Genomic DNA, 23,132 nt, shown 5'->3' with positions numbered 1-23,132 from the left:
ACAAGGTGCTGAGTACTAAGTCACCGGAATGGAAACTTCACCTCAAAAACAAGGTTAAATTGTTCTGGACCAATGCCACATTAAATATGTAATTTTTCAGAAATTGGAACTGGTGCCTCAGGGCTTTCTATCGCAAAAACAAGCTTTGGAAAAACAAATATGGGAATGGTGCAATTAGCAAACTTGAAGTTGCTGATGGTTCCTGTTTTGGAACGCCCTGAAATTAGTAAGCAGTGAAAGAGATAGAACCTTTTTTAAAAGGAGTTTTGTGCTAAACCTTCTTTGGAATATGTGTCTCAGTCTGGAACAAAATGCTAATACCAATTCAAAAAGAGTCTAAAGGGTGTGATAGGTAAGTCACCATCTACTGCAGGGAAAATGGTACAGATGAATGGAGTTATAAGTGGCAAAAGTGCAGTACACATCCAATTTAAAAAAGGAAAAGCTAAGGTTTTAAAAAATTGGATTGGACAACAGATTCTGGTTCTTAAATTTACTAAATATACTTCAATTATTTAATTCTCTGGCCTCATGTCAAGAAAAAGGATTGTGTGATAATAATTCTTTATTTTTTTTTTTCTTTAGGCAAAGGATCAGACAAGAAGAACAATTCCACACATCAATGAGGGACATTATTGAGAAAGTTGGATAAGAAAGAAGAAGATAAGAAAGATAAGAAATGGAATCTAGGTGATCATAGTTAAAAGATCAGACACATGGGCTTGAAAATGATATTTCAGGATGCACAACTGGTCATCCTACTTTATTGCAGAAAGTAGTTACAGTATAAGCTGCAATGGGGTCCAGCCACCAATTTTATTTTCCTATAATTTTATCTTTGGTCAAGGCTTCTGGCAGATGGATACATGGCAGTAGTAAAGCATAGATATGCACTAGCAGCTGCAGTATAATGCAACAGGGGAAACTTTTTTGTCTTTAGGCCACCAGTTTTATTTTTTTAGCCCTTCATTTTTTATCAAGGCGTCTGGCCAGATGGATACTTGCCAGTAGTAAAGCATAGCTACGCCCCAATAGATGTGGTATACCTCAACAGGAGTACAATTTAATTTATTTATAATTAAGTGTCCCACAAAGCACATACACTGTCCCATGGTTTGACCTTTGCTAGCCTTTTTTGCTTGCATCTTGTTTGATTTCCTCGGGAATAACCAGTCTTCATTTGTGCCTGGCTGTCTGGATCACAAGACTTTCGAAACAGAATTAAAAATTGACAGGTAAGAGAATTTACTTATGTGAATTTTGCTTATTGGTGTTCCCTGTGTTAAGAGGTTTACACTTAAAAAATTAGCCTATTAGGTGTATTTAAACCTGATCACTAGTATCGTATTAATTCATTATTTTGCCAGTAAGATTTCTTGTACAAATTGTTTAATTATTAGCAACATTAAGATCTTATATAGACTAAAAAAAATCAGCGCAACCAACACCAACACTAATGATAATGTCTAACTAGTCTAAAGGCTGCAGACACTAATTATGCTAACACTAGTAGGTAGTAGGTAAAAGATCAAAACAACAACAGTGCCGCGCCAAATAGCATAATAAACAATAAATAAACTGCTGTAATGCTATAGATAAAGTACATAAAGTGAACCGTGCTGTCACCATGCTATAAATGATAGAGCTTAAACCAAAGAATGCATATGCTAATTAATGCATAGTAAAAAGTGCAAATAAAGCAATTGTGCAAAAGTGCAATGTACAGTTCATAACCCAATATAACAATAACAACTAAGTAGAAAAATTTCATATAGTAAACCATGTAAATGCTGCAAAAGTCCATAAGTACAAAAACGTCCGATGCACCTCATGGACACCCGCTCCTGATGTGCCTTTCCAGCCTGCACAGCTTTTGTGCTTTCCATGTAAGTGTAATACTTTTTTATGATCTAATACATTTTTAAACGGAGAGCATTAGATCTTGGTGTCATTTCTCCTAGATACACGCCAAGGATGTTTGAGAGACTTAGATGAGAGATCTATTTTTAGCTGCCTTCGGTTCTCAGGATATTGGAATGCTGCTATCCCCCTTTTGGAATATGCTGGTTCCGACCAGCTGGTATAACAGGGGTCAGAACGGGAGGCGAGGGGCCATTTCTTTCAGTGGAGGAATTGCACAAGCACTTTTGGTCTAGCACTGATCAGCACCTTCATTTTGCACCATTTGTATATTGCTGCACTTTATGGACCTTTTTGGATTATTCCTGTATGAATTTGCATAGCCAAGTTTGTCTACTATTAGCAAATATACTGGTTCACTCACTTTATATTTTGAAACATTTCATGGTTTACTATATGAAATTTTTCTACTTAGTTATTATTGTTATATTGGGTTATGAACCGTACATTGCACTTTTGCACAATTGCTTTATTTGCACTTTTTACTATGCATTATTTAGCATATGATACAGTGGGTAAAGGACCGTGCTCAAAATCTAGTAAATGCACACAAACAGTTATAGAATAGGTTTAACCACTTTACGACTGCCCGCCGCAGTTATACTGCGGCAGGCAGCCGCTCCTGGGCAAACCAACATTACTATACGTCGATCGCGTGCAGGCAGCTAGGGGGCGAGTGCACACGCCGCCGCCGGCAAGCTCCTGCCCCCACTCGTCAGCAGGGAAGCCGATGCAGCAGGCAGGGGTCTCCGATTGCCACCTGACACCCTCAATCATTCCCCGCTGAGAGAGAAGAACGATCAGCTGTTGTAAACACAATATATATATATATATATATATATATATATATATATAGGATCACAGGTCTCTGTGATCATTTCACAAGCCTCACCCCCATACAGTTTGAAACACGCCCCTAGGTACACATTTAACCCCTTGATCACCCACAATGTTAACCCCCTCCCTGCCAGTGCTATTTTTAGCACTGATTACTGTAGTAATGTCACTAGTCCCCCCAAAATTGTCAAAAAGGTCAGTCAGGGGTCCGATCTGTCTGACGCAATGTCGCAGTCCTGCAAAAAATGGCAGATTGTCACCATTACTCGTAAAAAGAAAACCAAAAACAGTAAAAATTACATACATTTTTCCCATAGTTAGTAGACGTGATAACTTTTGCGCAAACCAATCAAAATATGCTTATTACGATTTTTTTTAACAAAAATATGTAGCAGAAAACAAATTGGCCTAAAATGTTAAAAAAAATATATATATATTTTTCTTTGGGGGGAATGTGATATAGAATAATGTAAAAAATATATATATATATTTTTCAGAATTGTCGCCCTTTTTTTGTTTAGAGCGCAAAAAATAAAAATCGCACAGGTGATCAAATACCACCAAAAGAAAGCTATATTTGTGGGAAAAAATACATTAATTTTATTTAGGTACAGCATCGCATGACCGCGCAATTGCCTGGTAAAATAATGCAGTGCCGAATCGCAAAATATGGCCTGGTCATTAAGGGGGCAAATCCTTCCGATCAAGAAGTGGTTTTAATTATAATGGCTCCTCCTGTAAATACCAATATACCAACTAAATTAAGTTATATAAAAAGCAAGATTAACGCTGGTTTAAGTGCTGGACCTGTTGAGGGGGACCCATGGATGGTTTAACCGAATACTATTGATTTGGTGCCTGATTTGACTACCTGTAATGGGGGTCAAATACCTCTGGTAAGCAGTGTGTGCATAAGGATATCGGTGGAGGACTTTCATATTTCACAAAGAACGGGTGATTCACTGCTATTTGAAGGATAAAGGAGAAGCTGTCATCTTTCACATTTGCCATTTTTCACATTTGGATTTGTTTTTTTACAATAATATCACAAAGTTGCACTAATATCACGAGTAAATTTACTCTTGATTTTTATATAACTCAATTTAGTTGGTATATTGGTATTTACAGGAGGAGCCATTATAATTTAAACCTATTCAATAACTGTTTCTGTGCATTTACTAGAATTTGAGCACGGTCCTTTACCCTCTGTATCATATTCTGAGTTTTGTTTACTCATCTGATGTGCTGCTCAAATGAATTAATTAACCAACTTATTTACCTATTTATTTATTCTTAAACTTAATTTAATATTATAAAAATGTTTTTTTTTTTATCACAGATTAATTAAACAGATTAATTAATTAAACAATTATATTTAATTATATTAAATATTTATTCACACATTAACAACCAATCACTTGCACTATCCTGTGCACAATTGTAGTAGTGGTTAGCACTATATTTTTTTGAGAAGTTTATTAATTAGCATATACATTTTTTGGTTTAAGTTCTATCATTTATAGCATACTCATCAGCTTTATTTCACTGTTAAATACATTTTTGATATGTTTGTATCTTTTTTGACCTATTAGTGTTACAGCACGGTTCACTTTATGTACTTTATCTATAGCATTACAGCAGTTTATGTATTGTTTATTATGCTATTTGGCGCAGCACTGTTGTTTTGATTTTTTAACATTAAAATCTTGCTGAAAATACCCGTTGGTCATGCCAGTCTGCTTCTCTTGGTAGTCAGTTTGTGTCTCTCGGCTTCTAATCTAAGGTGTGGTTTCGTAGTTATCATGGCTGACATGTCTCTTCACCCAGTCTTGCTTGCTTTGAAAGTTGGAAGACAAAAAACATATTCCATGCCTGCTAATTTAGTTAGTCAACCCAGCCATACCCCCTCAATCAATGCAGTCATGTCCCTTTCAATTTTCATTTCATTTCATTTTAAATTCTCATTCCCAATGAGAAGTATTTAGCCAATGCACTTTGCACTCTGGAGACAATTTTTACCAGTATGTAGGTCTCAGATGCAAGGCAATCTATGTAGTCTGAAAAGCCTCTCACAGATTACCAGTGCGCTGCTAAATACATTTGTAAAAAAGTAAATTTAGAAAAATAAATTTCTAAATAAATTTGTAAAAAAGCTGCTGTTGCTAACATTCCTAAGCATGTTGACACACTTTATCATGAACCATATAAAAAAAAGTAGTGTAGCACTGCCAAAATATATAATCAAACATAAACAATTGTAAAACACAGTAATGTACAAAGTGTAAAATAATTGTAATCAAACTCCGGGTGCTGTAAACCTTCCAAACCATGCCATGCAATAATATATTTTGTGATGGTAATTCTGGTCCTTCAAATCAGATGCAAATTATAATCCTCTTCTACGTGTTTGTGACCAGGATCCCAGTACAACAAATATTATAGACAACCGTGAAATAGAACAAAATAAAAGGAGAAAAGGGTGCAGTGCTATAATTGGTATATGAAGAACTGGGACTTCAACAGGTAAAGGAATCCTGAAACAATCTCAGCCTTTTGTGAGTGCAATACCCCATACGTGAAAACGGGATGGGAATGGAATAAAATTGAAAATATAATACTCACTCCATCATATATCAACAAGTGAAAAATATGTGCATAAATAGGGAATATAAATATGTCTTGTTAAGAAAAAATTGGTATAAGACTGAAGATAAGCATATACTGTATAATGTGCTAACCAACAAAGGTGAATACACCTGTCCCAATTAAGGCAAATAAACAAAAAAATGTGTGCAAAATTTTTGTATATATAAAGGATTGTCCAAAGTCACTCGTGATAAAACTCTGCAGGAAGAGTGCTCAATAGATTTGAAATATAACGCAACTCCTGTGTTTAAAGGTGGATGTCATATGAGGTCCTTAGTTTGGAGTGGAGACATCTGAATGATGCCTGCAGGCATCATTCAGATAGCATTTTTTTCAGCTGCCGATTCCCTCTCATGTAAAAGCAATCATAGTAGCTGTTCAGCTACTTGATTGCTTTAACAGGTGGCGGGAGGGAACAACCCCCCCCCCCCCACGCCCTTCGCTTCTTTTCCCAGCTTGCCCATGTAATCAAGGAGTTGGAGAAGTTACCATAGTGCTGATTGGAGACCAGATGGTCCTGGACCATCTCTATGACCCTCGGAGGCGGAAGGCGAAGTCATTACATCACTTCCGGCGCTGGCAGATGTAAAAACACTGTAATTTTTTTTAGCTGAAAAGCCTGCAATTATTTTTTTTTTATTTGATCTCAGGCTATCCAGCATAGGGGAGAAATTTGGGGACTTATAGACCCCAGATCTCTCCATAAAGAGGACCTGCCATGCCCTATTCCTATAAGGGATGTTTACATTCCTTGTAATAGGAATAAAAGTGATAAAAATATTAAATATATAAACAATAAAATAAACAATAATAAAAAATAAATAAATAAAGTGCCCCTGTCCCCGTGTGCTAGCGCAGGTTGCACTGGCATATGTAAACAGCATTCAAATCACACATATGAAGTATTGCCGCAAATGTTAGAGCCAGTGAAAAAATTCTAGCACAAGACCTCCTCTGTAACGCTAAACTTGTAATAAGTTTTAAAGCGTAGATTTTTAAGTACAGAAGTTTGGTGCCATTCCACGAGTGTGCGCAATTTTAAAGCATGACATGTTAGATATCTATTTACTTGGCGTAAAATCATCTTTAACATTACACAAAATAATTGGGCTAACTTTAGGGTTTTGTTTTGTTTTTAATTCATGAAAGTGATTTTTTTTCCCCAAAAAATTGCGTTTAGAAAATTGCTGCGCAAATACCGTGTGACATAAAAAATTGCAACGACCACCATTTTATTCCCTAGGGCCTCTGCTAAAAAAAAAAAAAATATATATATATATATATATATATATATATATATATATAATGTTTAGGGGTTCTGAGTAATTTTCTAGCAAAAAAATATGCTTTTTTTCCATGTAGGAGGGGAGTGTCAGAATAGGCTTGAGCTCAAAGTGGTTAAGATGGACTCCCACCTCCAAAAAAGACCATCACAGATCTTGTCACACATTTCCCACTGTGGGGTATGCAGGCTTCTCCGGTTTGGCTTCTCCTTTAAGAAACCACTCTGGTACTGCCTCTTTGAGCCTTCTGCTTCTTAGGTATTACACTGCAGATACTCAAGACCAGAAAGTGTCCACCATAGTGTAGTATAATGCTTCACTTTTTTATTAAAACAATGGTAAATCAAGGCACTCACATATGCACAGGAATAGTGGGCATATACTAGATTAGGACAGCTGCCAGCATCCAGCTAGCAAAGTCACTTTAGACTCCGATGTAACGCATTGCGCCACACATCACATGGCTTCATCAGAGGATGGTCTCCGTGGTTCTATATTTTTCTGGGCAGCAAAGTCTTTATCAAGTTATCTGGCCAGATGAGTTTGAAAGTAAAGCATGGATTTTGCTAACAGCACTGCTTAAATGAAAAGCACATAAATTGCTTTAGGCTGGGTTCACACATCTGCGGCTGCGGTTTGCAGTCCGGAGTCTGGTACATTTCTGTTCTCCGATACAGGTGAGAATCAGGTGCAAATTTATTCCTGAATTCGCACCTGAACCGGACCCAAAAACGCACAGGACCCTTTTCAAAATTGCACCGTGGCTGCCCCGCACATATGTGAACCAGCTCCATTGAAAGTCGGTCACATTCACATGTTATGCGAATTGGATGCAAATAAAAATGCATCCTAAAGGGGACATAAAGTGGACTTCTGTCCAGGTATGGGCATAAAATTATTTACATAGTCAAAGGCTGAAGCATGAAGATAAAAAAAAACTTCTGTGTGCCCCCCAGCCCCCCCAATATTTACCTGACAGTATTGGGAGCCATAGGGAAGGGAGTGGAGGGCAAAAGATACACAGTGCGGGAGGAGCCCAGAGTGTCAACAGGAGACATAGGAAAAGGAGGATCGGGGCAACTCTGTGCAAAACTATTACACAGAGGAGGTAAGTGTAGCACCCTCTTAGCTAGATGCTAGAATAGAGAATATTGTTTTTGGATCTTTTCTGCTTACCAGAGAGATTGGTAAGTAAATTTATATTGCTTTGCCATCCAGAGAGCAGGATCTGCTAGTGAGATATGCTCACGGTGCTTAGGTGCAGCTCAGTTTGTCTGAAGGGTCTCACACTGGCCAAGTAGGGAGGCATATTGGACAGTGGGAGGAAACCTGACAAATGAGTGCACAGGCATTTAGTACAGCCCTGGTGATTGGCAGAGGAAAGTGCCTCAGTGTATGGTGGAGAGCTGGATCCTGGAAGGAGGGGGCAGCTGCCCCTCCTCTTTAGTAGTTGCCATGAAGTCTCAGGTGGCCAACCTGAGGGCCTGAGAGTCAGAGGGGAGCTTAACCCAGAAGTCCTTCAGAGCTAACTGGAAGGGAGACACTGGAAAGGATCTGATTCTGCATACAATGAGTACAGATCTATGTCAAGGTGCCTGTGCTGAGAGGGCCATCCCTTCAGCTAGAAGAGTCAGTGGATGGGTGTCAGTCAACTGGATGCTAGAGAGTATCCTGAAGATAATGTAGTTGCATCAAGTCTGCTGCTAGAGAAAGCAAGAGGACTTAATTCTTCCATACAATTGGCAGTATGGTTAAAGCAGCATGTCTGCTTCCACAAGTAACCTGGTGAGGCCCAGTGCAGGTTGTCCTTATCAACTGTAAATAGTTAAAGTTGGAGTATCCCACTATTCCCTTCTACCATTCAAGTTCCACAATGAATATAAAAACAAATCCCCTGGTCTGGTTATTGAGTAACAAGCAACTGGAAGTAAGGATGGATGAATGAACTGTCCCTAAGTGACTGTCTGCAGGTAATCAGAGGAGGCCCAACAAGTCATCACACAGCAAACCCTATGGGGACAGTGCTACATTTGGGGGCGCCATCCGGGATTTCCCCTGAGTTACAGCAATGGTTGCTACAGGCAATGACCAGACATTTACCCAGGAAATGCCATGTCTTCTCAAGTAAAGTACTGGAGTGACAAGTCAGGGTTTGTGTCAGTGCATGTGCTGTGGAGGAAAATGTCTTGCCTATAAAATAGCCGTCAAAGCTGAAGAGCGACATACGGCAGGACGCCTCAGAAGGGGTGAAGCGTTTTTGATTTTTTTTTCTATTTTTCGGGTCGCGGGCGTCATGATAGATGATGGATTTACATTGAGGGACACTTTTTTTTTTTTTTAATAAAGGACTTGTCAAACACTGTGTTCTGTGGTTTTTCCTTTTCTACACTTTTTTGGTGCATGGGTAGGGGTATGATGTACCCGATACCCATTCACATAGGGGGGGGGGGGTGGGATCTGGTGGCCCCCTTGTTAAAGGGGACTTCCAGATTCTGAAAGATTATTACGCGCAGACCCCCACAACCAAACCTCAGGGTTGTCGGGAAGAGGCCCTTGTCCCCATCAACATGTTGAGGGAAAGCACCCTCCCCATGTTGAGGGAAAGCAGCCTGGTATGGTTCATGAGGGGGGACGCTCGCTCATCAGCCACCCCCCCCCCCATCCTGGCCTGTCAGGCTACACATGCTCGGATAAGGGTCTTGTATGGATTTTGGTGGTAACATAATTTAATGTTAATAGCAACAAAGGAGGTTTATCAAAAATAATGCATCAATGCAGCCTCACCAGTGCCCATAAATGCAGCCTCATCAGTGCCTATCAGTGCCCATCAATGCAGCCTCACATGTGCCAATCAGCTTAGCATCATCAGTGCCCATCAATTCTCATCAATTCAGCCTCGCCAGTGTCCATCAATGCAGCCTGATCAGTGCCCAGCAATGCAGCCTCACCAGTGCCCATCAGCTCAGCCTCACCAGTGCCCATCAATGCAGTCTCACCAGTGTCCATCAATGCAGCTTGATCAGTTTCCATCAGCTCAGCCTCTCCAGTGCCCATCAGTGCAGCCTGTTCAGTGCCCATCAGATCAGCCTCACCAGTGCCCATCAGTGCAGCCTTTCAGTGTCCATAGAATGTATGAAGGTAAAAAACCTTCAGCCTTTGCAACCACTTTAACTGTTTGGAGGGGGAGAGGGGGCAGTTGATTAATCTACAATGCTATTTGTATTATGCATAATGGAGTGGGTAATGTATTGCCATTGGTCACTGATGCATTAGTGACCAGTGGCAATGAATTAACCCCTTGGTGCTGCATTAATGGTACCAGTGTCAGTGTTTATTAAACCCTTCATGCTGCAGCACAAAGGGGTTATTACCACTCCCACTGGTGCCACTGCCACTAGAGCAGTATGAATAGGAATTTTGAAGAAATCAACCTGCAGATTGAGAAAGTTCCAAATTAAAGATTTATTATCAAATGTAACTATGTGAGAGCATATCTAATTGCCGCCCTATTTGCTCTGATCTGATACAGCTCAGACTTCCCTTTTTAAGGGATTCTTATCACATACAACACATTTACAGTACATTTATGCTTTGTCATCCTAATACCTGGCCACTTCTGATAGCATCTTAATTGAAAACATGTGTTGATAGACATAGACATGTTTGATAAATAAGTTTTTAACAATCTTCCAAATGCCATTTTAGCTTTGCATTTATGAATATAGATAATACAGTTCTAAGATACATGTTTATTAATTATACTCTTTTATAATAGTTCTATGTTGTTTTATTATATATCCATATGTTTAATTATGTATTATTGTTTTTATTATTTATGTATTATCCTGTATTATGATGTAGGTGACAGTAAGGAACACTTTATCCTTATACAAAGGGGTTAATTATTGCCAGCAAAAAAACATAGCTTAAGGTGAAAGCTCCTCAAATCAACCTTGTTTGAGCACAGGAAGAGGGTGCTGCTCTGTTATGCATAACGTGTGAAAACAAAAAATGTCTGCACGACCGCACTCCGATGCAACTCACATTTATTGGGTTATATAAAGTCCTTACAGCATTGTAGAGGTACAGTAACAGAAACAGCTGATGCCTTTAACACTTATATCAGTGCTTAATCATAGCTATGATTAGGCACTGATATAACTGTGAAATGTGTTAGCTGTTTATGTACCTCTGCAATGCTGTAAGGATTTTATATAAACCAATAAATGTGAGTTGCATCGGAGTTCGGTCGTGCAGACATTTTTTATTTATTTTATTTATTTATTTCAGGTACTTATATAGCGCTGTCAATTTACGCAGCACTTTACATATACAGTACATTACACATTCACATCATTTTTTTGTTTTCATATGTTAATTAATTGCCACTGGTCACTAATGCATCAGTGACCAATGGCAATACGTTAACCCCCTCCAGGCTGCATATTACAAATAGCATTGTAGATTAATTACCCCCCAACAATATAAAAGTTAACCACTTCAGTAGGATCACACAGATAAGACACAGCAGTGCTGCAATGTTATCAGCTTCTGCCCACTCACTTGTCCATGGTAGTGGATGCTCCCAGCAGGTCACAGTGGCAGCACTCCTCCTTTTCCATGCCATGCTCCTAGCCTCTGATCCATCATGCCAGGTGGGGCCTAGGAGATCACTCCTCCGCTGCAGCTCTGCAAATATATCACTGTGTAGCGGTGGCTGGCAGCTATATACAGTGTCTGGCCCCTACAATAATCCAGCCCAGAGTGGGGTCTTTTTACCCGTCATCAGAGCGGCCCGGGGGGCGATTGTCACCCTGCCCCCTAGCCCAGTCCTCCCCTGCAACCATCTGCCAAAAAAGGGAGACTTACATCTCAGAGGAGCCATGCACACAAGTTGTAAAGGCCCAGCAGTGATCACAAGGTGCATTAGTGATGTAGAAAATTTGCAGGAACCATGTCCTGCTAGTGGTGGATTTTAGAGGCATTTACATGGAACGAGATATAGATTTAAAAAAATAATTTATTAAACATCATATAAAACATAATAAACACCATAATGGCTTGATAAAAAACAACACACATGAGGTATGCATTGATTACACATAAGTAAGGATGATCAAACTTTTGAAAAGTTCTGTTCGGCCAGAACATCCGAACTTCCCGAAAGTTCGGCCCGGATTTCAGAACCCCATTGAAATCAATGGGACCCGAACTTCGGTAATCAAAAAACACCATTTTGAAGCCCCAAAACCCAATAAATGCCCCTAAAAAGTGCCTAGGGTTCTGGGTCATGCCCCATTAACTATTAATCACACAAAAAAAGTTCTTAAAAATTGTCATTTTTGATAAAAAAGAGCCAATTATTGAAAAAAAAAAAGAGAGATTTTTTGATTTTGACTTTGGATTTAGTATCTGTGGGGGTCTAAAAGGTGTGCATGTGATGTTTCAGCTCTGTAGCATGTCCAGAACCATGAACAAAAAAAAAGATAATTTTTCAGTAGAATAGGGATGTGGGTCGGGACCCTCCTTTAACTTTCACACCTATATGATCTTTTTTTCTGATTCTGGACATGCTACAGAGCTGAAACTTCACAGGTACACCTTTTAGACCCCCCAGACACAAAATCACACAAAAAAAGTTCTTAAAAATTGTCATTTTTGATAAAAAGCCAATTATTGAAAAAAAAAAAAAAAAGAGAGATTTTTTGATTTTTAAATCTAAAAAGTGTACATGTGAAGTTTCAGCTCTGTAGCATGTCCAGAACCATAAAAAAAAGATCGTTTGTATTAGAAAACTTTCTGACAGGGGGTTGGCTCCGCTCCTGTAACACCTTGCCGGTTTAATAGAAGGCATTTTTTTGGGATCTTTGCAGTCAGGAAAAACATCTGAACTTGTGTATAGTGGTACTGTGCACAAGTTCTGATGTTTTGCCTGCCTCCAAAAACCCCCCAAAAATGCCAGCAAAAACACACCTGGGCATTTTTTTTTTGACGCTAGCGTTTTTTTTTGGCATTTTTTGGGGTTCTTTTGAGGCAGGCAAAACATCTGAACTTGTGTATAGTGGTATATATACACACATACATATATTTATATACACACCTAGACATATATAGGTGTGATAGTAGCAGAAATATATTACTGTAAATGATTTCATTAGCGCAAGCATATATTTCTGCTACTATCACACCTATATATGTCTAGGTGTGTATATAAATATATGTATGTGTGTATATACACCACTATACACAAGTTCAGATGTTTTGCCTGCCTCAAAAGAACCCCAAAAAATGCCAAAAAAAACGCTAGCGTCAAAAAAAAAATGCCCAGGTGTGTTTTTGCTGGCATTTTTGGGGGGTTTTGGAGGCAGGCAAAACATCAGAACTTGTGCACAGTACCACTATACACAAGTTCAGATGTTTTCCCTGACTGCAAAGATCCCAAAAAAATGCCTTCTATTAAACCGGCAAGGTGTTACAGGAGCGGAGCCAACCCCCTGTCAGAAAGTTTTCTAATACAAACGATCTTTTTTTTTTATGGTTCTGGACATGCTACAGAGCTGAAACTTCACGTGTACACTTTTTAGACCCCCCAGATACTAAATTCAAAGTAAAAATCAAAAAATCTCTCTTTTTTTTTTAATTTTTTCAATAATTGGCTTTTTTTTATCAAAAATGACAATTTTTAAGAACTTTTTTTGTGTGATTTTGTGTCTGGGAGGTCTAAAAGGTGTACCTGTGAAGTTTCAGCTCTGTAGCATGTCCAGAACCATAAAAAAAAGGATTGTTTGTATTAGAAAACTTTCTGACAGGGGGTTGGCTCCGCTCCTGTAACACCTTGCCGGTTTAATAGCAGGCATTTTTTTGGGATCTTTGCAGTCAGGAAAAACATCTGAACTTGTGTATAGTGGTACTGTGCACAAGTTCTGATGTTTTGCCTGCCTCCAAAAACCCCCAAAAAATGCCAGCAAAAACACACCTGGGCATTTTTTTTTTGACGCTAGGATTTTTTTTGGCATTTTTTGGGGTTCTTTTGAGGCAGGCAAAACATCTGAACATGTGTATAGGGGGTATATATAGACATATATGTCTGAATATATACCCCTAGACATATATAGGTGTGATAGTAGCAGAAATATATTACTGTAAATGATTTCATTAGCGCAAGCATTTATTTCTGCTACTACCACACCTATATATGTCTAGGGGTATATATTCAGACATATATGTCTATATATACCCCCTATACACATGTTCAGATGTCATGTCTGACATCAAACATGTCCTCAAAAAAGCACTGGCAGTGGCAGCCCCTGCAGCATAAAAAATGCTTGGCTGGTGAGAAGCCATATTCCTGTGCCGAAGCTATTCAGAGAAATGATAATTTCTCTATAGCGGTCACCCTGCTATGGAAGGGTTTGGTCACCCTGCCATAGCAGTCACTGTCAGTTAACCCTACACTACACTACGGTCCCCTGACACTTAACACTTTCCCTACAGAAACTAAATTTTTGAAGCTAACTAAAGTGTAAAGGAGCACTCTAACTACACTAGATATCCCTTTCCTGACACTAATAAATAGCTAAATGACACTTTTAAAGTAAAATTAACAGAACTGCTTCCACTCTCTTCCATGTCCAGTATAACAATGCTAGGAATATGGCGGGGGCGATCTTATATACTGGGGGGCGTATTCACTAATGATTGGTCTAGGGACCCCCTAGTCACTCCAATCACATTCCTAGCATTCTCCTGCCCCCTCAATTGGCTTTTGCTAATGGTTCTGGTCCAATCACGGGCTTTTAAAGCCCATTTCCTGAAGCATTGCATTTTGGCCGGTTCTGGTTGCCGAATTCCGAACTTTTTGGGGAAAAAGTTCTAAATTCGGCCGAACCTCGAACACCCAATGTTCGGGCCGAACCGATAGTGGACCCGAACCGTTTGATCATCCCTACACATAAGGTAAGTGGCATAGATATAAAACCATATTGGGCTTTTGTGATATGTAAATTATGATCATTATTTGTAATCATATGTAGAGTTATAGTAAAATATTCTTTCTAATGCTAAATCAATAACAATATCTGTTTTGTAACTAGATATAAGCACGAAGCAAAATGTATCGACCACTATGCCAATCCAACACCTCTTGTGTCATGTAGAGGTTTTATATCTATGCCATTTACCTTATGTGTAATCAATTCATACCTTTTGTGTGTTGTTTTTATCAAGCAATTATGGTGTATATTATGTTTTATATAATGTTTAATAAATGATTTTTTAATCTATATCTCGTTTTATGTGAGTGCCTCTAAAATCCACCATTAGCAGGACATGGTTCCTGAAAATTTTCTACTTTAGCAATTACCCAGATGTGGAACAGGTTAAGATCCTTTTCTTTTTTTCTATGTGAATTGGTGATGGTTACAGCAACCAACAGTCCAGCTCTTAAGGAGGCAAAGGGGCGTTAATGGACCCAGAATTTGAAGTCCTCCAGTTCGCCCAGTGAGGGGGAGGCAGGGGCCATTGATGTGGGGTCACCCAGTTTCAAGTGTCCTTATGGATCCCTGGAAGAGGGAATCAATGACTCGGGATCAGAAGTGGAGGCTGAGTGGGACTGGGAAACTGAAGTGAAGAGACAAAGGCAGCAGTCGTTAGGATGAAGTGTTCATGGAATCTGGGGTTCTGTGAGGCTTATGCCACTAGTGCCCCGGACCTATCCCCACACCGCACATATGCCTGAGCACAGAACGATGCCTACTCCAAGCTGATCGAGAAAGTAGTGACTCCTTACACCCCACCTGGGAGAGTTGTCCAAAGGAAGGTGGGCATGGAGTACGGATACGATTATCCATATGCTCCCTGGGAGATAATGGAAGACATTTTTTTATAACTATATAAAGGAAAAAAAGGACTGAAAATTTTGAGAAAAACTATGTACCTTACTTTCTATTATAAAACATAGTAAATAAATAATCTTTCCTCATAAACTCCATAGACTTAAATGGGGTTTGCCGTTCAGGTTAGAACTTTTCCCCTGTTTGGGAGTTCTGATGTGAACCAAACAGGGGGGTGTTCGGCCCATCTCTTCTCCTGAGCAGAACGATGCCTATTCCAAGCTGATCGAGATAGTAGAGACCCCTTACACCCCACCTGGGAGAGTAGACAGGCAGAAACTTTCCAGGTTCTCACGCCTTGTCCAAAGGAAGGTGGCCATGGAGTACGGATACGATTATCTATATGCTTCCCGGGAGATAATGAAAGACATTTTTTTTATAACTATAAAAATGAAAAAAAGGACTGAAAATTTTGAGAAAAACTGCATACCTTACTTTCTATTATAAAACATAGCAAATAAATAATCTTCCCTCATAAAACTCCATAGACTTCAATGAGGTTAGCCATTCAGGTTAGAACTTTTCTCCTGTTCTGGAGTTCTGCTGTGAACCGAACAGTGGGGTGTTCGGCCCATCTCTACTCCTGAGCAGAACAATGCCTACTCCAAGCTGATCGAGAAAGTAGAGACCCCTTACACCCCACCTGGTAGAGTAGACAGGCAGAAACTTTCCAGGTTCGCACACCTTGTCCAAAGGAAGGTGGCCATGGAGTACAGATACGATTATCCATATGCTCCCTGGGAGATAATGGAAGAAATAATTTTCCCTCATAAAACTCCATAGACTTCAATGAGGTTAGCTGTTCTGGTTAGAACTTTTCCCCTGTTCCAAAGTTCTGCTGTGAACCGAACAGTGGGGTGTTCAGCCCATCCCTACTACTTAGCAGGGGAAAGATTTCACACTGGATGACCGCACAGATCTGAAAGAAATATAAAAAGTACACCAAGATTCAAGAGAAAATGCACATGCTTCTTATATTTAGACAATATTTGGTTATCCCAGAATTCAGCCTTGAATTGTTTTGGGTCACTGCCACAGTGAATATGTACAAAGAAGGTAGAACTTGTGCCTCAGGGTTTTAGAGTTTACAAAGAAGCTTCACAGGAAGAAAAGTATGCTTTCTTTTATAGCAATGAAATTATCACAGAAATTTGATTTTTTACATTTATTAATTGTTTTGGAATGTTGGACCAAATATAATAATGGCATTATATGGGAAATGACTGAGCTACTGTCATGGAAAACAGCTACTGGCACTACTATACATTAATATTGTCCAAAGCAAGAAAAAGTGCCGTGCTATAAACATATGCTTTTTAAGTAGATACATTTGCAAGAGTATGCATAAGATAATCAAACATATAAAGTGCTACATAGAAACATAGAGTGTTTGGTATATAAGTAGTTGTAAAAATTGCAAAAGGAGAGCCTGCAGTGGAGGACGGGGTTCAGCTTAGCAGAAGGAGAGCTTGCTCTTTGAAAAACAGACTATTGCCCCGTACACACGTGTCGATAGTTGGCCGTGAATTTTCGGCCAACGTCCGATCGGCCGATTTTCGGCTTGTTAGTATGATGCTTCCGACAACCGACTCCGACTTTTCGGCCGAAAAAAATCTGGTGTGCAGGCTATAACATTTTTGTTGACCGTCACCACAACGGCCGATTTTCTGTCAGTCAGTACAGATGTCGGCAGACAAAAATCTGATGAGCAAGACTGGGCATGCTCAGAGATGAAAAAACACACGGAAAGTAAACCATCACATGACATCACTTCTGAAGTAGATTTTTGTTGGCCGAGAAAATTAGTGTGCAGTCTAGAGCACATTTCAACCAACACAACAACACTGGACAAAAGTAGGCCGATAATCGTTGCGTGTGTACGAGGCATTACTGTCTGGATCGGATAAAAATAGAAGAAATAAAACCTTAAACAAGAAAACTAATGCACCCATCACATCTAAGAATTTGTATCTGAGTTCCTATACACTTAGAGAAGATTTGATAGAGAAGACATTGACATTGACAGCCATCCAGAGATCATTGTATCATCACAGTTTTATTACTTTTGCTTGACCGTCTCTCTCTGCCACTGGCAATGGAGCCCATTAACTCTGGTATGCAGTTTTGACTCTCCCCTGTGGTGCCGGTCGCTCCTTTCTGGCAATCTTCCATTCTGAACATGGGATTCCCTTTTATGGATATTGACTCTATCTTCTATTTGAATACACATTATTATTCACGTTTCTGAGGATTATACATTTTTTATATTTTTTTGTTTTCTATTCATATAGAGTCATATAGAGGTGGCTTATTTGCACATTTGTCACTTTGCACTTTAAATGGTTTTGCAATTTTCACAGCTACTTATATATCAAACACTGTGTGTTTCTATGTAGCACTTTATATGTTTGATTATCTTATGCATTCTCATGCAAATGTATCTACTTAGAAGGCATATGTTTATAGCGCAGCACTTTTTCCCTTTCTTCCACATATAATAATGCCATGAAAGAGGTGTAACTTTTAACCACTTCTGGACTAGAAGGGTTTGCCCCCTAATGACCAGGCCATTTTTTGCATTTCGGCACTGCATTACTTTAGCGGACAATTGCGCAGCCTCGCAACGCTGTTCCCAAATAAAATTGATGTCCTTTTTTTTTTTTTTTACCACTAATAGAGCTTTCTTATGGTGGTACAGTATTTGGTCACCTGTGCAATTTTTATTTTTTGTGCTATAAACAAAAAAAGAGCAACAATTCTTAAAAAAAAAAGATTGTCAGATCAAAAAAAAAGTTTTACTGTACTGTGCTTAGATTTGGTGTAAATTTAAAATTATAAGAATTCTCATTCAAATCCATAGAGAAATTATCCAATTAAGACTCAGAACCTTTCCAAATGAACACGATATTGTCAATGTATTGCATATAACTAGATTTGCATACAGTTACATTCCGAGTACCAGTGAGACGTACTAAGTGGAAATTAAAAGTTAGGATTAACCACTTGACCTCCAGAAGATTTACCCCCTTCATGACCAGGTCACTTTTTGCAATACGGCACTGCATTACTTTGACAATTGTTAAGTCGTGTGACAGTTTACCTAGATAAAATTGATGTCCTTTTTTGCCACAAATAGAGCTTTCTTTTGGTGGGGGGGGGGGGGGGGGAAGGCAAGGAAACAGTAAAAGGGGAAGATAGCCCCTGCTAGAAAGGAGAGAATGAAACAGAAGTGCAGTGGGAGCAATGTAGAGAGGGCTGATGGGACTTTGTAGGTACCAATAGAACCAAAGAATAAAGATTACAATAAAATCATCGAAAGTTTATTCATATAGCATATTAAAAACAAGATGGGTATTCCAGGGAGTATACATATTATCTGACATACGAATAAGCTGAATGTATAAGATCATATGTAGAGACACAAGGCAAAGAATTATACAAAAATTCCGGTCCAATGAGGAGCATCAAACCAATCCCGACATGTTTCGCGGGCATGGATAGTCCGCTTCTTCAGGGGAATAGAGATATGTTAAATATAAGTTGCCTTGATTAGCCTGTACAATACAATGGTAACAAAAATTTATACATATACAAACATATAAACAACAGTGAGATAGATAGTGCATGCCGATATGGAACTCCCATGTGCATCCAAAGACAACCACCACCGTGAACATGCTCATCACCGATCAGATGTGGCGAGGGTGCCCCCCTAGAAAAACGTCTCCCCAGCGAATGTGGAGGGATAGTAGAGGCGGGAGATGAGATGGAATGAAAAATAGGATCAAAAAAAGCATATGAACAGCACCACAGTGCTGGAAAATTATTCTGTACCTTTTGGGGTGTCTCGTTGGAGAAATTTATGTACCCATTGGGGGAGGGGAAGAATAGAAATGGAGAGGGCAATTACTGTGCGGTTGGGGCTGGGATTCAGCGTAGGCAGATCTTCTACATAAATAAAAGTGAGAAATATATGAGCACTCTATGCCCTACAATGAGAGTGATCTCCAGTGAAGGTATCAACATAAAAAGGCAAATTTACCTGCTGAGTATCAAGTCGTGAAAACTGAATTTAATGATGGTAAAATGGAGCAGAGTAAGTGAGCACATACATCATTGCGGGGTATACATAGAAATGCCGCATGTTAGGGAATGGACCCAGGCTTTAAGGGAATCTATAAGGCATAATACAAGAAGGAAAGTTTGTTAGAAAGATGGTATGCCAAAGCTATAGAATCCCATCGTGCCGAACATCTTACCCGCAACCCGCCGCCATGCCGGTGAACGCCGGCTCCTTAGTGAACAGAGGGTGAGGTCCCGCCTATTAAGGCCCTCAACCCGACGCCGCACGGCGCATGACGTCATACGCCGTGTGGGCGGGTCAGGCCCACAACTGCAGTGCCACTCTTGACGTAGGCCACAACATGCAGCCCAGAGCGGCCGCAACATACACATCCGGAACACGCGAGCGCGTCAGATGCGATGTTCGAGGGGACCACACATCCGCTGAGAAGTCAGAGGAGCACGCCACCACCTGGGCAGAGGGAGCAGCACACAGGAGGGTGTAAAAAGGATGCAAGCTAATACTGCGCGTCCAGAAGGGCATGCAATATACTGTATACAAATATAATACATCATGACAATCCTGATTATATGTGCAAAACACCTTATATATATATATATATATATATATATATATATATATATACAGTAAAACCTTGGTTTGAGAGTAACTTGGTTTAGGAGCGCTTTGCAAGACAAGCAAAATTTTCAAATAAATTTTGACTTGATATACAAGCGATGTCTTGATATACAAGTAGCCTTAAGTCACAGCTGAGTATAAAAGAGAAGAGAGGCACCTCTAAGTGTAGCAATATGGTTAAATTTAATGAAGGTACAACATTTAGCAACTCACATGGTTGATGAGGAACAGGCACATCTAAGGATGCAGGCATCAGGGGTAAAGCTGTCCACATAGACCATCCTCCACACCGCCATCCCTTCCATGCTGCCCCTCGCTTTCAGATCGCTTTACTCCAGGGTGGTCTTCCCGGTCAGGATTACAGACTGGCAGCTGTCGGTGCAGAAGATGGTCTATGTGGACAGCTTTACCCCAGATGCCTGCATACTTAGATGTGCCTTTTTTTTTTCATCAACCATGTGAGTTGCTAAATGTTGTACCTTCATTAAATGGAACCATATTGCTACACTTAGAGGCGCCTCTCTGCTCTTTGATACTCTGTAGCTCCTGCTGGATTTTGCTTCTAATCCCCTTGTGGAAGCGGCTATTTGTGGATGGACATTTTATGGTTACACAACCTATCGCAATGCTATAATCTTTTTATATGGACTATAAACTGACGAATTTATGAATAAATGGTTGTGGAACGAATCATCTGAGTTTCCATTATTTCTTATGGGGAAATTTGCTTTGATATAAGAGTGCTTTGGATTACAAGCATGTTTCCGGAACGAATTATGCTCGCAATCCAAGGTTTTACTGTATATATATATATATATATATACTTATACATATATGTTGAAAGGTGTTTTGCAAATAGATTTTCTGAATCTATTGATAAAAGCAAGCAGAGTACTCAAGAAGGACCTTGCTGAGCCCAATGCAAAATATGTAAGGCCCAGATAGTATTATCACTGGCCTTGCATTCCACAATAAACCAGTTTGATCCGGATGTACTAAGGGTGCAATGTGATCCTGTAGGCGTACTACAGCTTGGTATCTGCGTTTAACAGGGAGATGGGTCTATAAATAGCTCAATTCTTTGGGTCCCTGTCCAATTTTGGTAAAACTGTTGTGTGTGCTAATAGCGCCTTGTGAGGTAATGGGTTATTGGAGGCGATAAAGTTAAAATACTTATTAAGGTGGTCAGCTAGAGTAGAAAATTATTTTATATGATATTGGTTTCTGAAACCATCTGGTCCCAGGCTCTTGCCCAATGGAAGATTAGCCACTGCTTTGCGGAGTTCCTCCACAGTGATCGGCTTTCCAGTTCCTCAATACCCAGATCAGAGAGAGCCGGAAGGGCCGATTCCTGCAGATAGGCCTCAACCTTATCCTTAAAAGACCTGTTAACATCAGGGGGGTGGGAGGAAGATAGATTGTAAAGGGAAGAGTATAACCGCTGAAATTCTTTAGCATTAGCGTGGGTGTCCATTACCTGCTCATTTGAACCGTCAAGCCAGCACGTGGCAAAAAGCCTGTCGTTTCTGCAAAAGGCGACCACATTTGATCCCCTGCTTGTAGAAACAATGCACATAAAATCTAACTTTGTCCCTGGCTCTCTGATCCAATCACTGAGCTAGGGAAGTGCTTAAGGCGTCTAGTTGCTCAGCGTCCGCTGGAACAAAAGGTGTTTTATGTTTAGGTTTAAGAGTATGAATTTTGTCCAGCAGTTCTACGATTTCCCTTTGCTTCTCTTTCCTAATTCTGGTTCCATGTGTGATCCCCCTTATCACAGCCTTGTGACCTTTCCATACTGCCTGTCCTGTGTGAACACATCCTTGGTTAGTTTCAAAATAAAAATGTAGGGAACAGGAAACGGCCTCAACGACAGTAGAGTCGTCAAGAAGGTTTTCATTGAGTCTCCAAACCTTCTCAGAGAGTCATCAAAACCATTGCATGATCTGAAATTGTAATGGACTCAATTGAAGTAGAGAAGACATTGCTCAGGTAAAACTGATCAATAAAAAGAAGGTCCAGACCGGGAATAAATATTAAACTTTTTGGAGTAATAACTATAACCTTTGGTAGAAAGTTTAAACTCCGCGCTAATGGTCTATCTGGATGTAAAACAAAAATGTGAACAAAAGTGTATGTGCAAATGAGAGATATAAAATTGGTGTAAATGGGATGTATATTGGAGGAAAATATGAAATATATAGGCTGCAGCCTCCCTGGATATTAGTCCGAAGACTAAAAATAGAATAGAAAGGTAGGGTGGTGGCGCTGCCTAAAATTAGAAAATGCTAAGAAATATAAATATAATGCAGTAAAATATCAGTGATAAAACTCAATATATAGTATTAAGCATATAAAGTGACAAGTGCAAATAAATATTCGATTAGGATCTTAGAAGAATCAAGAATGAAACAAATATTATTAACTATAATAGTGCAATTCTAAAAGTGCATATCAAAAAAAGGTGCTGGAGTGCACGTGAAATCTCCCAACTATACCACACACTGTGGTATTCAGGTGCAATAAAGTGCTAATCACATATAAGATAAAAATTGTAACGGATATATTCATAGACAGTCCAACATCAATTAAATGTCTCTATGCCACATGCAGTGACTAAATACAATGTGAAAAAATCCCAAAAAATACCAAAAAAATAGATAGTAAGTGACAACACTCTAAAAATATAGCTTTAAGGAGTGACCCCGTGCTGGACGGTGAGGTGCTGGGTGATCCTTCTGGTAAAAAAACTCACTCACCAGAAACACCCACCCCACACAGGGGTATAAGGCGGGTGTACAAAAGAATCCAGCGACCAGAGATTTTCGGTATCTCCCCTACTCCTGGATAAGG

At 39.5% G+C, this 23,132-nt stretch overlaps 1 protein-coding gene across 2 annotated transcripts in view; it reads left to right on the top strand.

The window, feature by feature from the left end:
• Positions 1-1,094: 1,094 nt before the first annotated feature.
• LOC309551312 (cytochrome P450 2K4-like) overlaps positions 1,095-23,132 on the top strand; it is a 637,235-nt gene continuing 615,197 nt past the window's right edge. For both annotated transcript variants that reach the window (XM_082251847.1, XM_082251846.1), the window contains exon 1: positions 1,095-1,235. The gene's annotated coding sequence lies outside the window, so the exon portion shown is untranslated. The remainder of the gene's footprint in view (positions 1,236-23,132) is intronic.

The sequence above is a fragment of the Pelophylax lessonae genome, assembly GCF_965119305.1.
Source record: "Pelophylax lessonae genome assembly, chromosome: 3".
Lineage (NCBI taxonomy): Eukaryota > Metazoa > Chordata > Amphibia > Anura > Ranidae > Pelophylax > Pelophylax lessonae.
The sequence above is the reverse complement of the archived record's forward strand: the minus strand, read 5'-3'. Positions and strand labels throughout refer to the sequence as shown.